The sequence below is a fragment of the Etheostoma spectabile genome, chromosome 17, assembly GCF_008692095.1.
Source record: "Etheostoma spectabile isolate EspeVRDwgs_2016 chromosome 17, UIUC_Espe_1.0, whole genome shotgun sequence".
In the NCBI taxonomy this organism is placed as follows: domain Eukaryota; kingdom Metazoa; phylum Chordata; class Actinopteri; order Perciformes; family Percidae; genus Etheostoma; species Etheostoma spectabile.
The window spans coordinates 8,000,148-8,017,639 of record NC_045749.1 but is presented as its reverse complement, the minus strand read 5'-3'; the positions used below and the strand labels follow the sequence as shown (position 1 = coordinate 8,017,639).

Below are 17,492 nucleotides of genomic sequence, written 5' to 3'. Positions count from 1 at the left end.
TTTAAACACTGCTATTATTCTGAACATAACTGTAGATGCAAAATACTTTTTTAAAATACAAAGTAGTTTTGCCACTTACTGACATTCACACTTTTAAAGGTATTCTTGGGTGTCTGTCTCCGTTTGATGGCCCTCCAGCTGGTGGCAGCCCTGGATAAATGGACACAATAACATAACAGTCTCCCTTAGAGTGTTCCCTTTCAAGAACCTCTTTAGGCTGTTTTTCAGAATGATAAAGACTGTCTCAGCCACAGGTGAAGACTTTTTCCCTCTTGAAGACATTCTTTGACGGCGTGAGACAAGTTGATTTTCCTGCCAGATTGGTTGAAGGAAAGGACGATTGGAGCTGTCACAGCTTCATTGATGGGGAGAAGGAATCAATGTAGAGCTTTGGTTAGACACTGAAGAAACACATCTCACCTGGATCAGAATAACTGAGAAATCAGCAGGGAGCGATTGTCGTTAGGTTTTTTTCTTTATGCACACAAAGTCTCACACCAGCATTAAAAGGTTTAACTGTAGTTTGCTTTGTCAGTATTGTGGGTTACAAAACTTTAAAAATGAATACAGGAATGCTCAAGTTGAGTCCAGGGTAACAGGTTTATGCAAAAAAAATGTGACATCCAAGTCATTCAGCGATCTGACATAATTAAAAGCTTTTATTTAAGCTAAGTGAGTGACTCAGTGAATGACTCCTATACATTGCAACAGTAGCCTTACGCCCTGCCGTAACCCCTCACTTGTTCAGATTTCTTCCTTTTTCGTTTTGGTCAGCAGCTAGACATTCACTAATTGTTGATGACTTGACTTTGTGACACTAAAAAATTACTGCTGAGAGCGGTTTCTATGGAAACAACTTCCATGACTCTGGGGTGCCTTTCCAGTTCTTTCGTGAGTAGAAAGATAATAGGTAGAAATGGAATTAAAATGGAAATCTGAGAGAGAAATTAGTCTACTTTGAAATTATATTTTGTATAACAGTACTCGTCTTTTGTGCATGTTAAACTGACCTGATAAATTATGGACCAATGGGTTTTGATTTGCATCCCTGATGAATATTTAGTATGCCATCATAAACTCCAGCAAATCACAGACAGAGGCATGCAGCAGGCCCTTAAACAGCTGATGACATGTACAGACAGTTGTTAATTACCTTGTAAATTGTTTACATGTTAGTATGCAAATGTGGCAAATGTACGAGTGTGAGTTCATGTGAGCTCATGCACAAAGCTTCATGTTTAAAGCATTGTTATTGTCCTAGATGCTTTCTTAGAAGGGCCTCCTACAGTCAAAAATGAATTGTTTCACTTCGCTGACTTGAGTCTTCTGTTTGCTGTTGATTCTCTGCTCCCAGAACGTAAAGAAATGCCAGTAGGAGCTCTGTTTATATTTGGTGTTTTTAAGCTTTCATGTTTTTTGTAAAGTGAGATTATTTGTACTAAGCCCTTAAGAGCATTATTCAAGAATTATGTAAACTTCAGGTTTTTCTGCTTATTTCACACTAGCAAACTGCATTGGGGCAATGGTGTAAAAAAAAAAGATCTCTTAGAAGCAAGTGAAATGTCAGTCTAATGTCAATCTTAATCCATTAATGACAAAATAAGCATTTTGGTCTTTTATAAATAATTTCACATTCAGATACTGAACAGAGGTCACTGGGTGTCTGAAAATGTCCTGAGCAGAGAATGAAGTCTCACTTCCTCTGTGTGTTGTAATCTGAGTTTCTCTTATTTGTTTTGGTAGCTGGTTTTGGTGTGTGTGTGTGTGTGTGTGTGTGTTAGGGATAGTGCAAATGCAAGTCAATGCCTTGTCTGTCAGTATCAGACGCCGATGGCTGTGACAAAACGTAGGTATTTGACGAGTTGGGGGATGGTCTGAGAGCTGTGTGGAGACAATGCCAATTCAATATTTTTGAGTACAGCCCCTTTAAAGGAGTGATAACATTATTCTGAGCACATGCGCTACAGATTCTTGCATTTAGCACAGGATTAAGAATTAATAGGCAAGGCATTAAACGTCTGCTTTGTTTGCCGTTTGTTAGGTGTAAAGTGAAACACATATGCAAAGACAACAAAGTGCACGTACAATAGGAAAAAAAAAAGACACCTGTCATAATTCAGGAAGTTTTCAGTGTGCAAGCAGAAAGGCTCTGTCACTTGGATTCAGATTTATATCCTGCATTTTTTTTCAAAGAAGCATTAGACAGGTTCCTGAACGAAGATGAAAGCTGTTGATGGTGAGTGGGAGGAAGAGCTTGAGGCTGCTCCATGGTGTGGATGCTGATGAACTGATGTAGTAATTTGCTAATGCGATCTAGGCTGTCTCCTCTCTCTGGCTTTGTCCATATGATGGGACATCTGCCCTGCCGTTGGCACTGTAACAGCAGTCACACAGAGAACAAACTGGTCAGTAGGTGTGTGTCTGTGTGTCTGTGTGTGTGTGTCTAAAAATATGAGGAGGTTGACACAGACCTACACCGTTCTCACCTGGAGTCTTACAGTTCTCTGCTTGAAGAAACAGAAATTAAGAGGGAGGTCCAAATGCACAAAAATGCTGAGGCATTCAAAACTGTTTCAACACATTTATAAATAGCACAGGGGGGCCAAAGCACAGACGGTTTGGCAGGTTGCCCTCTTCAGTGTGCTGTGGCAGAACTCTCTGCAGGCTTTTTATGAACTGTGTGCAATTACTTAATTAGTGAATCCATTGAGTGGAGCGCAAGCCATGCCAAATCACAATTTTTGGGCCAAGCAGGAGATCATTGAAAAAAAGTTTTATGCTGTCAGGGGTCAACAATCCGATTGTTAGATCAGATTTACTGATCTAACATTGAAACATGTGTGACTTAAAGTAGTTGTATTAATCGTAAATATTCAAAGAATATAAATATATGTGGATACCAGGGCTCCAACTAATAATCACAATTGATTAATTTGCCAATTTTCTTATTGATTAATCAACAAATCTTTATTTCCATCAGTTTGCCATTTTCAAATTGTTTGTTTTATCCAACCAGCAATCCAAATGTATTACCTATTTACTTACCCTAAACAAATAATTAAACCAGTTTTTTTTTTTTTCTTTTAGCATTTTTTTCATCAGAACTTAGAACTGTTGTTGCAAATTAAAATGTTTCATGCATGGGCGCCTGGAGAGCTCACCTGGTGGAGCATGCGCCTGTGTGCAGAGGCTCAATCCTCAACGCAGTGGTTCCGGGTTCAGTACCCGCGGCCCTGTACGCGGATCATTCCCCCGGCCCTGTACGCGAATCATTCCCCCCCTCTCTCCCATTTCATGTCCAAGCTTTCCAATTAACAATAAAGGCCTAAAAATGCCACAACATTTTTTTTAATGAGAAACACTGAATGTACTCTGAACATAACTGTTTGTTTACATGAAAAAAGAATCAAATGGTTTTTCAAAGTTAAGTTTTCAGACAAGGGCACCTGAAACATTTTTTATCGATCAATTACAAGTGTGTTCTTGGCTTTGGGTGAGAAGGAGGTTTAACTTTAAAGACCGTGGAAGACAGTTTCTTCACAGAAATTCCTTTAAAGTTGTACAGAAATCCTGATTCATCAATAGACAATTAACTGTATATGGTTGACAGATTGTCATTTTGACATTTTAAACTTCTTGCTTGCTTTCATGTAAAGAGGTAAACGGAAGAAACCTACAGTGCCCTGTGTCCGACCTGTGAAAACAGAATGTTAAAAAAAGACAGGGTTTAATTATTGAGCAGGCATTTGAAAAGCACACTGATTTTCGGATGGTAATCCCAGTTTGACACTCATAATTCACCTTAAATCCACTTTAAATTCGATTGGCAGAGCAGCTACTGAAGCTTGCAGCGGTTTAGTTCTGCCCTGCTGGCACAACTTGTGTGCTACTATGGAACTGATGGCACTTGGGATTACGGCACGACACACACACACACACACACACACACACACACACACACACACACACCCTTCTACTCTTTTCTGCTTTGTAGAGGAGAGGCTGACGCACCCAAACTGTCAGTGAATGTGAAATGCTTGCAACTTGAACTTGGAACAGTAGGCTAAGGACATCATGTGAAAGTTGTCTATTTGAGTGGAAGAAGAGTGTCTGTGTGTGTGTGTGTGTGTGTGTGTGTGTGTGTGAGTGAGGGAGTGAGTGATTACATACTTTGCCTTTTTATAAGGGGGTGGTGTGTCCGTATCTCTTTGTTTTGTCATTTGACTCACTCCCTTAAATACATTTCTGTTCCGTCCTTTTAACAAAGTGACCACATCTGTCGCACTTTTGAGATTTATATTCAAGCTATGTGGCCGTCTGCCTAACTCAATTACTCATGTGGCATCTGCGTACTGCAGTTTGCAGTACAAGGCTAAATGGCGCTACCCAGAGTGTGCAAATTATTTCTCAAACTTCTATTTCCCAAACACAATTCGTCAGGGGTACAGTCTCTAACAGACAAATACTGCTTTTGACTTCATATAATAAATGTTCCCTGTCAAGTCCCAGTAAGCCCTATACTACGGGAAACTAGTGCATCTGTTTTATACTGATTCTCCAGAGAGGAAGTTAAAAGTTAAATATCAGAAAGATACAAAGATACAAATGTTTTTGTTGCAAAAACGTTCAGACAGAAAACCCTCAGCCCTGTGATTGATAAAGATTCTAAGGCTCTGTGTTGAGGGTGTTTCACGTATGGTCCATAGAAAAATAGGATTCAGCAAGGCTGGTTTGGGTAATAGATCAGTTAACTTGAAGGCTTAAAAAAGGCCAAAGAAAGGATTTTACTCTCGAAAGTTATCATGTCAGCAAATGTTTTTGTATTTCAGCAAGAGGTAAACATTAGAACTACGTTGGTGTCCTTGTAACCCAGTGATTAACCATGATTTTCCACTGCTGGCGTGCTGTGCCGTGTTCCAGCTGCGCAGCGGTTTTGTTCTTTCCTCCCCACGTGCCGTACCACACCGGGAGTGTCTCAGAAGCGCAGCGTCTTGCTTCCCGACTCTACAAGTACATTACACAACAATTAGCTAGTATCTTCCTTCCACTCTGAGCACTCCTGTAATGTAATTACATGCCTTCTCTTTCCTGGTGTTGTCCTTATTATTGTATTATGTTTTTCCACTTCCAAGATGAATCTCTCATTGTCCGGTGTTGTGAAGGAGACCTATAGGATATTGGGGAGAACTGGAAACGCTTGCTGTTTCAACTCTCGCCCGGCTGTGCAAACGGCCCACGGCTCGCATAAAAATAGACCTGCTGCGTATCTTGAGTAGAGCACAGAGCCTCTATGCGCCCGGTGGAAAATAGGGATAAGGGCTCCTGCACACTGCCTCTGTTGTGTGTCAGTTGCGTGGCGGCTGCTTAGTGTTTCTGTCTTTGCACTTTAGAAACGTGTCTGATGCGGTGCTGCTGCTGAAAAAAGTCATGTGATTTGGATCACCCTTGTTATATAGGGAGAGAGTTGTAGAAATGTACTGCACTCAAGCAGTAGTATTCTTCATGTTAAACATAAATATACACTGATCTGAGAACAGCAAACACAAGGTTGGCAGTATTGACGGCAAAAAAGGCTACAGAATATTTTGTTCTGTATTGACAGGTGGAATATTTGAAAATTGTACAAAAGCCCATCAGCTGTAATGTGTTTAGTCAGTTCTGTTTGTTTTGTTTTTCTTGTTCTTTTTCTTTGCAATTGTTTTCATACTAGTGCAGTCATTTCAATTGATTCCTCACCCAGCACTAAGACAATATTCTGTTTTGCCACGAGACAGACATCTGGGGGGGGGGAGTCAGACTGGAAATGACAAGTGCAACATGTTTACTGGTCTTCTGATGTCTAGTCAGTTGTTGCATCTCTTTCTCCTTTGGGCTGTGGACGTCTGAGGCTGTTTACTCTGTGCCCAGTCAGTGTTGGCTGCCTCTCAGTGAACAGCAGCTGGTTCAGAAACCTCCACGCGGCGGTGGGGTTGCCATCCAGGCTCAGAGGTTCTGTTAGAGATGGTGAGCTGAAGTGAAACAGAAACAAATATGTACAATGTTTTACAGCCAAGTGTGCTTTATTCATGTTACCATTATAACGAAGGTGTATTTGTTAAGTTTAAAACATTTGTCTATTCTCAAGTTTGCCTGAGGTTGTGTAAAAAATCCCTGACACTCCTCCATGATGATTTTAACTTCGCTGCTCAGCAGTGTGTGTAACATGGAAAATGCCAGTCTTAGTCTTTCCACTGTTTTCCCGAGAGAAATAAAACAAGTGTGATAACAAGCAAATTCAGTTTTACTTTTCTGCAACAGGTTTATAAGTGAAAACACCAACACTGTTATGCAGAAAAATAATTGCTTCTCAAAACATCACCAGAGGTTGCCAGATGAGAGGTTGCCAGATGATATCTTGCTAATTTGCATAGATTTATTTTCCGCAGAAGGCAAGAGGCTAAACTTTGCATGGGAAGCACTGTGATCATCAGATCTTTTTGGATTAAGCGAATATCAGCAGTACCAGCTGGTCACCAAATACTTTGGTCAGAATAATCCACTACACTTGAGTGGTTACATGGCATGTTTGTTTCTGTATTTGAGTAAATTATGCACCAGGATGTTTGCAGATTAGTCGGCGTAGAAAATCAAGACATAATTTGACTTTATACCAAGATTACAAATCGTTGACAATAATTTTTTATGAACAAATTCCCATTAAGATTTAAGGAATTTATGGTGTGTATATTTTAACATTTCTGACTATCAACACCTAGTAAAGAGTGACTGCTGAAAGCAACAGTTAGTACACCAGATTTCCAACAAGTTCTCTAAACCAGTCACCTACCGCATTTTTAATTAAAGCTGGTTTGCCTTTTTACTCCAATTATTTCCTTCTGCCAAAAACTGTCTTTTAAAGAACACCAAGAGACAATGTCAGGAGTTGAGGTTTTTATTAAAATGTGTGTCATTGACTACCGGTTTGTGACCAGTAGGCTACCGACAAGGTTATCTACAGACATCTGTCATAACAACCATCCAGCAGTTGCAATAGTTCAGTCTGGATCAAAAAGGTGGACTCATGGTCAAACAGCATTGCCATCCCTAGAGTCACGCTGCTAGTGCTAAAACGTGAACATCTCTGTACCCACAGTCGGGAGCAAAGGAGCTTCCATTTTATTCTTGCTTTCATTCCTCTGACATTCACACAGTCTGTCATCATGTTGTTGGAAAATATGTCTTCCGTACATTCTACTCATCTGAGAACAGAGAACACACTTTGAACATGCTACTGGTGTTTTCAGTCCAACTAAATCAAACACACAAAAACATTTTCTCAGGGACCTTCTGGATTCATTTAGATCTGAAATCATGAACACAAATGTTTATATACTGTCTATCCGTGCATGGACATTTTCCTTCTTGGATGTAGTATATATGGAACTCTCTATTCATGGAGCCCCAGGAAGGACTCTTGACACTTGGCTGTACATCGCTGAAGCGTTTAGCCTTGTACTACAGCCTATGCGTTAACTTGTGCAGATGTTTGGTCCCTTGTCTTGTGTCTGTCTATGTATGAGTCTGTTTCTGAATGTGTTGTTTTGTCTTCCTCCCTCCTGTCTATAATCTCTCTATTTTTTGGTCCTGGGATACGTTCCCGGTCTCAGGGTATTGTTTGTAATTGTTTGGAATTTCTAAATGTATACAAATACAATACAAAAATGTGATCACAAAAAGTTAATGTATTTAAACAATAAATCCAAAATAGTTGGTGCACATTTACACATTTTATTTGCATCTGTTGACTTTATGACTGGATGCTTCTCTGAAGTGTGATATTTATATTATCATTATGTGTCATTATGTTGACATTTGACATTGATTTGTTAAACTAGCAAGATTTCTGCATTTTAATTGGAATATTACTTTTATTTTCTTTTGTAACTGTCAGTGATGTTAGTGAAATAATGCAATCATTTAATTTCTATTCATCAATTGAATTCATAAATCAGTAAAGATAGTCATTGTAAAAAGAATGGGGTAATGGAGATAATGGAGAGAGACAATGAGAGAAAGTAGAAGAGGCCACAGAGAGTAAAACTGATTCTTTTCTCCCACAATCCCATTCTGTCTGCAGAGCTGAATAAAAATAGACTTGAAGAGTAAATACAGCCAGTTTTGGCAATTGTCTCTCTACCAGCAGGAGTTTGCCTCAAGAAAACCATTTAATTGCATTTTGCAAGAAGTTAATATCTTGACCTTGGTTTGTCCACAAAAGAGTTAAACCTGTTAGTTTCTATCATGATAAATTCGATTTTTGTTCCAGCAGAGACACCACTGAAATAACATAATAATGACATTTTAATGTTTAACATTTTTTCTTGATAACCCAATTATTTAGTGATCAGTTCAGTTGAAACAGGCCTGTTAATGATAGATTATAAAAGCCATTTCAGTTTAAATGGTTTTTTTTTTAGTCAATGTTTAAACAAACGTAAACAACAAACAAGGCAAATGCGTTGTTTAATTTGTAGTGAGCTCAACGCACTGCATCTTACAAAAACAGAAGCAAATGAATAACCTATTTTTACCACTCTGACAACGCATATGCGTCATTTATTGGGGGAAAAAAGGCAAATTAAGGACAATTTTCACCAATTTGACAATACCATAAAGTGCTCATATTATGCTTTTGGGCTTTTCCCCTTTACTTTATCTTGTTATGTATATCTATTTTGTGCATTGTAATTGGTTCACAAAGTAAAACAGCCCAAAGTTCACCCCAAAGGGACTTACCATCTCCAACAGAAAGCACTGTTCACCAATTACTCCAAACAGCTCTATTGCAGTCCAGCCATTACTTCCGTGACAAACGTGCGTCACAACACACATTACAACGCTTGCCTAGCTGCTTGCGTGGTACACCCTCATACTCTGCTACTGACTTGGTAGTAGTCCTTACCTACTGTAGGTAATGTGCATATGTGACTCCCAACAAAGATGGAATAGAAGTGAGATACCGTCACTTTGCTGCTAAAACAGAGAGCTCAACACACTGGGTGAAAAGAGGAGCTGCAGTAATGTGCAGAACAACAAAAATGTTGTTTAATGAAATTTAACATGTAAACTTATTCTGATAAAACTTCTAAATCCAATTATGAACTTGAATTAATAATGTTAGACGCCTTTTTCACATTATTGATGCTGATGAGGACAGTAAGACACCAATGTCACTTAATAATAATAATACATTTTATTTATAATGCCCTTTACATTTCAAAAAGAAATCTCAAAGTGCTACAATTAATAGGGAGTTAAAAACAGTTTCCAGAGTAAAATACAATTGACAAGCAATAATAAAACACCATAAAACTAAAATTAAAACAACAACTGTTTAAAAGGCCTTTTGAAATAGTAGTGTCTTTAGGCCCTTCTTAAAAGTCTCCACAGTTTGTGGGGCCCTTAGGGTCTCTGGGAGGGCGTTCCGGAGCCGTGGGGCGACTGCCTGGAAAGCCCTGTCTCCCATCGTAGACAGTTTAGTCCTTGGTGGGAGCAGGCGATAGGTGGAGATGGAGGAGCGGAGGTTTTGTGAGGTGGTGTGTGGGGTGAGGAGTTCACTGAGGTAGGTAGGGGCAGTTCCATGAATGCACTGGTGGGTAAGTAGACAGATTTTGTATTGAATTCTTTGTTTAATGGGCAGCCAGTGGAGGGATTTCAGGACCGGGGTGATGTGATCATATTTGCGCCTCCTCGTCAGGACCCGGGCAGGGCAATTTTGAATATGCTGGAGCTTTTGCAGGCTCCTTCCAGGGATCCCGACGAGGAGGGCATTACAGTAGTCCAACCTGGAGGAGACAAAGGCATGGATCAACTTCTCAGCATCTGGTTGTGAGAGGGAAGGACGGAGTTTGGCAATGTTTTTGAGGTGAAAAAAACATTCTCTCTGTTTACGCAATGAAAACCTTTGACAGACTTGAGTGGTCATTTCTATGGTCAGTAGTAGAGGTGATGGGCTTTGGTGACACTTTCATTGGTATAATTAAAGTTATGTATTCTAACCCCTAAGCCTGAGTCTTAACCGGACACACCTCCTCCTCTTTGGTTCCAGTTTCTAGATCTTCATGCCAAGGTTGCCCCTTGAGTCCTTCACTCTTTGTCTTCTCTTTGGAGCCTCTGGCTTAAACTATTTGTCAATTAATTATGGTGTCACCAATATGCATTTGTAATACACAGCATCACCTCTCACTATTTGTGGACAATGTCTTTTTTTTTTTTTTGGAAAACCCCTCTCATGTTCTATCACCATGCGAGGAGTATGGAAGCTTATCAGGTTTTAAAATGAACTGGTCAACGTCTGCATTACATCATTTGAATGACTCTGCTCGCAATGCGTTCATCCCTGCTAACATCCATTTATTTGAGAGCTTGTTAGTGTCTGAATAGCTGGTGACACGGGTGACAGGTGCAGTCGTTAACTGATTACAGATCAAAGTGATGACATCACAGAGATGATAGGCTTCCTAGCTGTGTTTACAAACACGGCCGATGATCATATGTAGCCATGACAACCACTTCCCAGACACTACAATACTCTGTGTGTCCTGTTTGTCTCCATCTCTGTCTCATTATATATTACTATGTATAGCTTACTAAACAGATGTTTTGGAGGGGGTGCAGTGGTTATGACACATGGCTTTTGTGTGGGAGACCCAAGTTCAATTCCCACAGCGATACCCCAAACAATGTATTCCCAATGAAGACAGTTAACCCCTAGTGATAGCCCAGTGGATATGGACAGGGGTTTGATCCCTGCTATGGTACATTAACCCTTGACAAACGCATTTACGTCCTGCTGTGCCTTGTAATGCCGCACAGCGTCCTGCTATGCCATACTACTACAAAGAACTTCTACAAACTACTAATTTTTTCTATTTTTGTTATTGCCACTCTTCATTCTAACCCCAACCGGCCCGTCAGACACCGCCTACCAAGAGCCTGGGTCTGACCGAGGTTTCTGCCTAAAAGGAAGTTTTTCCTCGCCACTGTCGCACTGTTGCTTGCTCTGGAGGAAACCACTAGAACTGTTGGGTCCTTGTAAATTCTGGAGTGTGGTCTATCTGTAAAGTGTCTTGAGATAACTCTTGTTATGAATTGATACTATAAATAAAATTGAATTGAATTGAATTGAATTTAACCCCATTACGCTTTTTTATTATTCCGTATGTTTTTTTGGTTGTTCTTATCTTCTGCATACTTTCAGCTATTAAAACCATTCAAAACGAATTCAATCTATCACGTTCTTCTTTTTTCTTTTCCCTTCAATTAAGCTCAGCACTCAAGGCATACTGTGTCCCCTGGCAGAGGTCTCTGACCATCTATCCTATCCAGAAGTTATTTACTGTGCAGCCTAAATTCTATGGTATGGTATCGAGGCTTTATCAGGTCTTGGCAATATCTGTCCACTTTGGCCTTCAAATTGAGATCCATGCTGTAGACCTGTGCTACAGCCTTCTTGCTTCTATCTGTGCGTGTTTGGTCCATTTTGTCTTATGCCGGACTCCCTGTCATTGCTGCTTGTTTGTGTGTTTGTCTTTGTCTGTTTCTGGGTGTCTTGTTTGTGAGCTGCAGGCATCGTTGTTGCTGTTGTGGTTTTCCTTCCCATGTTTTTCCTTCCTGTATTTCCTATTTGTTTTGATGTGAAACATTTGATGGCAAGGAAGGATGTGTATGTGTAGTGTACTTTTCTGTATGTTGTCATCTTGACCAATGTTTTGTACTCTTTGCGTATCTGTTTGTTTAAATAAATAAAAATTTGATCTCCAAAAAAATAATGACCACGGTATTAATTAAAGGATAACACAATGTGTATCTCTAGAAATGTAGAAATCATACTAATGCAGTTTAAAAACTGAAATACAAAACTGCACATCCAGGCATTAAAGTTGTGGAACACCTAGCATTGTCTTGTGGCATTCATTTAAAAAACACACTTGTCACAAATTCTGTACACTACTTATACTCCCACCTTACCGCATATCTGGATGAGCTTACTACTTTGAAATGCGTATAACCTGAAGCCTTGAAATGTATGTAGGGCTGAGACTTCTCATCAGCACACTGTCTTGTCTATGTAGATCATTTGGCAGGAAGCGGGTACACATCTTAACAAGCTGAAATAACATTTACACACTCCTAGGGTTTGATGTTGCTGTTCGAAAGAAAACTCCCCTAAAAAAGCACGAACATACCTTTAGGTTGAGCATATTTGGACTGGATGATAGTGGTTGAGCTCTGGGTGGTTGACAGGGCCCATCTCTTACAATGACAGGTTGTGGATAGGTGTTGATGCCCTATTGCAATAAAAAAGCAATTCAGAGGATGCTGAAAATGTCTGCAAACATTTTAAAATAAAATTGAAGTCAAGTCTTTCTTCAAAACACGCCATTTACTAGTTAAAAGTGAGTACACACAATTTGCTGACAACCTGTGCAATAATGAATGCAGTGCCATCGCTTATCTTCATCTTGTCTTTATTAGAATTAAAGTTAGGCTACATATTGTAAGTATACACCAACAACAATAAGAGTCTACAGCCATGCTAGCAGCTCTGTGAGGCTATACTGAGGCACAGCTTTGTCCTTAACGATTTAGTGCATAACCTTTTGATAATAAAGTGCTTATATTATGCTCATGTTCATTATTGTATTTAGAGGTCATATCTATAATAGGTTTACATAGTTGATTTAAAAAAACACACCACATTTTTGTTGTACAGCACATTGCTGTACAGCCTTTACTTCCGTGAAGTGGACTACAATACGTAAAGACTACTAACCAGTCAAAGGTATGTATGAGGGCGTACCACACTGGCAACTTTTGGTCATAAACAAAAGTGTTGGACAAATTAAAAATTTGACTTGATAGTTAAAATGTTAAGGGATGACAAAAATTATTAGAATTCATCCTGAAGGAGACATTGATGTGTGTACTAAATTCCATGGCAATCCATTAAACAAAACAAAATATGAACCTTATGGTGGTTTGAGAGGAAGAGAGGTCAAGGGATCACAAAAGTTATTAAAATCCATCCTATGGGAACCATGAATGTTTGTATGTCACTGACATCCCTACTGCCGTGCCTCTAAAAATAAAACCTCAATAGTTATTCTCACTCTTTTCAAAAGAGAGCAATGTTTTACTGTGCATTCATGACAATTATCAATACACTACATATGAATGTAATATACAATGGTTTCTCTGCATCCAAAATGGTTAACTTCTTATTTTCAACACTGATAATCTAAAGTATAAGAAACTGACTCAACGTGACAAGAGAATATGAATAAGATTTACAAATTGTTACAGTCCAGTAAGTTTATGGAAGAATGTGTTTGAGGAATAATATTAAGTCAGCAAAGTAATGGATCTCTAAGGTCTGTTTCTTTTTATTTTAACCAGATGGTCACACAAGCTGCCACTCCAGAAAATATCCCCAAAGAAGCAACCGTCTGTGTCACAGTCTTATCAGATATCTTCCAAAACAGTGTGTGTTTTTTCCATTTGGATAGTTAACTCTACTGCTTCCTCTGCACTTGAGACCCATGCTCTACAAATAGCATCGTCAGTAATTGGTGACTGCAGGGGAAAAAGTATATCAAGACGCATACAGTTTGGGTGCACAACTTGTTGGCATGCAGAGAACATTATTCCCAAGCTTGCTGGGTGTAAAAGAATCTCCTAATACAAACATTCAACACAAAACTAGCAAGAGACAAAAATGCATTATAGACATATTTGAAGAGACAGACATAGTGAGGGAGAAAACAAATGGAAAGAAATAGAGAAATATTGGGATTCTGCCCGCTTCCCGAGTTATGTCTGGTATTCGGTGAGAGAAAGATTCTCTGCGGCACAGGGCATAAAACTTTCATAGCTCTGTCTGTGTTTCTCTTGGATTATTTATCAAATAGTGAGGGGTTGTTTATCACACAGCTAATACTGCTCTGCTCAGGTAGGATCCCGGCAACTTCAAATGCATTGGGCCTCATAATAAATATTAATCTGTTTTCCAGTGACATGAAGGGAGAAAAATGGATGTGCCACATTCATTTTGAAGTGTGGAATAAGGTGGATGCTATGCAGCTCAACTAAAGAGTTCTTCCACTGATGTTGTCTGGAAAAACATATGTGACATAAATGATTTAATGACAATCTTATAAAGGATGGATATAGTACAGCATTGTGATTTACCCAAGCTAAAAGATTGTAGTTGGTACAAAAATAACTAAAACGCTAAGCAAAAGCGTGTAGGGCTGCCAAAACAACAGACTGTCCCACAGAAACTGAGAGCTACTCTTATTAAAGGCAGTCTCAGTTGAGGTAATCGTAGGCCATTGGTAATTGACCTTTTTGAGCTCTGAGGGCATTATTTTTGCTTCACAACAAAGACATCATCTCATCCTAATTAATCTCATTATATGCTATGCTCAGGTCACTGATGGCTGTATGTTGTAAAGAGGGCGAGGCATCAGCGGCCGCTGCACTACTTACTTGTCAGGGCCACATTGTTTGGCACGCCGTACTGTACACCACAAAAATGATAATGAGACATAATTAGTTATGTTGTTGTAGCTGCAGAGTATTAAAAACATCAGTTTAAACAAGTGATTGGCATTTTTATTTTTTTTATTTATTTTCTAGTTCCAATTACACATTAAGTGAAGTTAGTGTGACCTCATCTTGGTCCTGCAGTTGAAGCGTTTTACAGCCACGATACTGCCAGGCAGAAATCATGCTAGTCTTTGTCCTACTGGCATGCAAATGCATTAACACTGACTGCTGAGGTAGCTAGGTTGACTTAAAGGTGCCAGTGGCGATTTCATGTAAACAAAGTTTCTGTTTGCATTCAGTTTTACTCACCAAAACACATGGTTTGCGTCCTTAAAGGTGCCCTGCCACAGAAAACCGTTTATACTTGCATTTTTTGAAATATGTTCGGTCTATATATGTTTGTGTTATGTTGTGTATGTGAAAATGAACTAATACCTCCTATGTCAGCTCTAGCCACTGAAAAGAAATAATACAAAATAATATAATTTTTAGAAATAGTCTAACATTCCTTCTGTAAAGGTACAACACATACACAAATTGAATATGCAGTGTTCCCAATACATTGAAATAATGGAATTAAAAGCTATTCTAAGGATTTTGAGAATTATTCACTTTTTTTAAACAACTGTATCTCTTTCCTCATCAAACATTTATAAATCATTTTTTTAACCTGCCAACGTTTACATGCTCACAGTCTTTTTCTTCCCTGACATTAACACTAGCTAAATTAGAAACAGATGGGGTTTGCTGTGTGTGATGAACCTGAAATCTTTATTATGAACGAGAGAAGGATTTAACAGAATACAGATAACACAAGAGGTAGTCGATATATTTATGAGTTTTACTCATTTGACCTGAGGGTGCATGTGGACAGATGTTATTTTTTAGGCATGTAAACACCTGAGCAAGGACAGTAGGCATCACATTTACTGCATGTATTGCTAATTTATCACTGTATCTCTCTTAAGAGCTAATACAAGACAGGTGGTCAGATGGTTACTAAATCTAATGAAAAGGCCAAAATTGACAAATTATTGATCATATTAACATGTTTTTCCAATGTAGCCAATGTCTGATATAGATTATTCTGCTTTTTCAAAGATCTACATTATTGTCCTAAAACTATTAATAACACATTACTGTTGCATTTGAGTAACATTCCTTTATTACGACGAGCATTTCAGCTCAGCAAAACTTACAAGGGAAGCAGCTGTGACTTAGGAGGTAGAGTAGGTTGTCCTTTAATCTCAAGGTTGGCAGTTCAATCCTCCAGTCAGCATATCAAAGTTTCCTTGAGCAAGACACCAAACCCCAGTTTATACAATTTGCTTCTCATTCACACACACATTCATACACCAATGGCGTTGCCCTGTGCACAAATTGTGAAGCACTTTATCTGGAAAGGTAGAAAGGCGCTCTGTAGGGGTACGACAAACACTCAGCTCACAAGACAAGATGACACACAATATTGGGTTCATGTCTCACTTTGCCCGACCTTCCTCCACAACACTGCGGCGGAGGGTCTGGCTAGTCCACACTGCATTCTGGGATGGGAGAAAAATATGTTCTGGTTTATTGGCATTTCTTTAAACCAATCACAATCCTCATGGGTGGTGCTAAGTGCCAGACAGAGCCACAGTGCCACTGCAAAATAGCCTCGGGAAGGATCTTGTTTTGGTGGAACATGTATGTTCAAAGTTGTCTTAGTCAAAAACTCAGATTGGACAGACAGTCTCTCTAGCTGTCTCAATTTACCCTGAAGAGATCTGAGGAGTAGTTAACTAATAGTCCTCATAAGTTGACCGGAGTTTAAAATTTAAAAACAAAGAATGAGAAAGGTAATGGACATCCGGCCGTAAAGAGGGACACCTGGAGGAATTTCCGACTGCAGCGGAGCATTCCAGGAAGTGGAACGTCATGGATGTAGATAGGTTTGCGATAACGAGACAAGATTTTAACACTATTTTAAAGAAAACTTCAAAGACAAAATATGACTGGACTGGTATTTTATTTATTTTATTTTAACGAAAGTCACAAAGAAGCAAAAAGGAGCACTGTGAAAGGTTTTTCCCCTAACTTAGTGTAAATGACTGGCTTCTCTCCTGTATAATCAACCTCTTCAGTTCTACTAACTTCGGCATGCACCGGGAACAATTTAGAAGGGGCGGGTAGGGTTGGGTACCATTCACATTTTTAGCAGTACCTCAAATTTGGTCCCACTACCCAGCGGTACCTTTTTCCAGTACTTTCCCTGTTTAAAAACAAAACAAAATTCAGTTGTGTAAATAATTCCAAACCTATTTATCCTATTTACTTAGAACATTTTACACACCACACAAATTAAATAAAATAATTATTCATTCCCTACACTGTAACTTGTATTCTTGTATTTGTATCTCATTCTATATTAGCCTGTTTTTATTTCCATGAACGTTTTTAATTGCTCGTTAATTTTTTACGTAAAGCACTTTGACTTGCCTTGTGGCTGAAATGTGCTGGAGAAATAAAGTTGCCTCTCCCTAGAACCTCCAGCATGTAAGTGGTGCGAGCTCCGCGGATATCCGCTCTACAAACGTAAAAACAAAATACAAAAAACTGTTACTGTTTACACAAATGGATCGTAGAGTGTCATTTCTTTTACGTTAAACTACCGATATACAGGAAATGACTGTATTGTCATAAAGTCGTATTGGCTGTTTCATTTTGAGAGTTTCTGTTTTTATTTCTTGAATCCCCCCCCCAGAAAAACATCCTAGGGGAAAAACTGAGCTGGATAGTTTACATTGTCTGTTCATAATGAAAAGATGTAATGTCAGTAATATTCTTTAATCCCTTCATCTCAATACATCTGTTGTAGCTGACTGCCGTTTTCTGTCCAACAGTTGAAAACACACAAACATCAG

General features: G+C 39.0%; 2 long non-coding RNA genes across 2 annotated transcripts in view; one reads left to right on the top strand and one right to left on the bottom strand.

The window, feature by feature from the left end:
* The window catches only part of LOC116705583 (uncharacterized), a 7,513-nt gene extending 1,895 nt beyond the window's left edge, over window positions 1-5,618 (top strand). Inside the window, exons 2-3 of the long non-coding RNA XR_004335969.1 lie at window positions 4,504-4,508; window positions 5,465-5,618. This is a non-coding gene — a long non-coding RNA (uncharacterized LOC116705583). The remainder of the gene's footprint in view (window positions 1-4,503; window positions 4,509-5,464) is intronic.
* Window positions 5,129-17,110, bottom strand: LOC116705584 (uncharacterized). The gene is made up of 3 exons (XR_004335970.1): window positions 17,049-17,110; window positions 13,273-13,279; window positions 5,129-5,138 (listed from the first exon to the last, which is right to left on the bottom strand). It is a non-coding gene; the product is annotated as an uncharacterized LOC116705584 (long non-coding RNA).
* Between the last annotated feature and the right edge of the window lie 382 nt (window positions 17,111-17,492).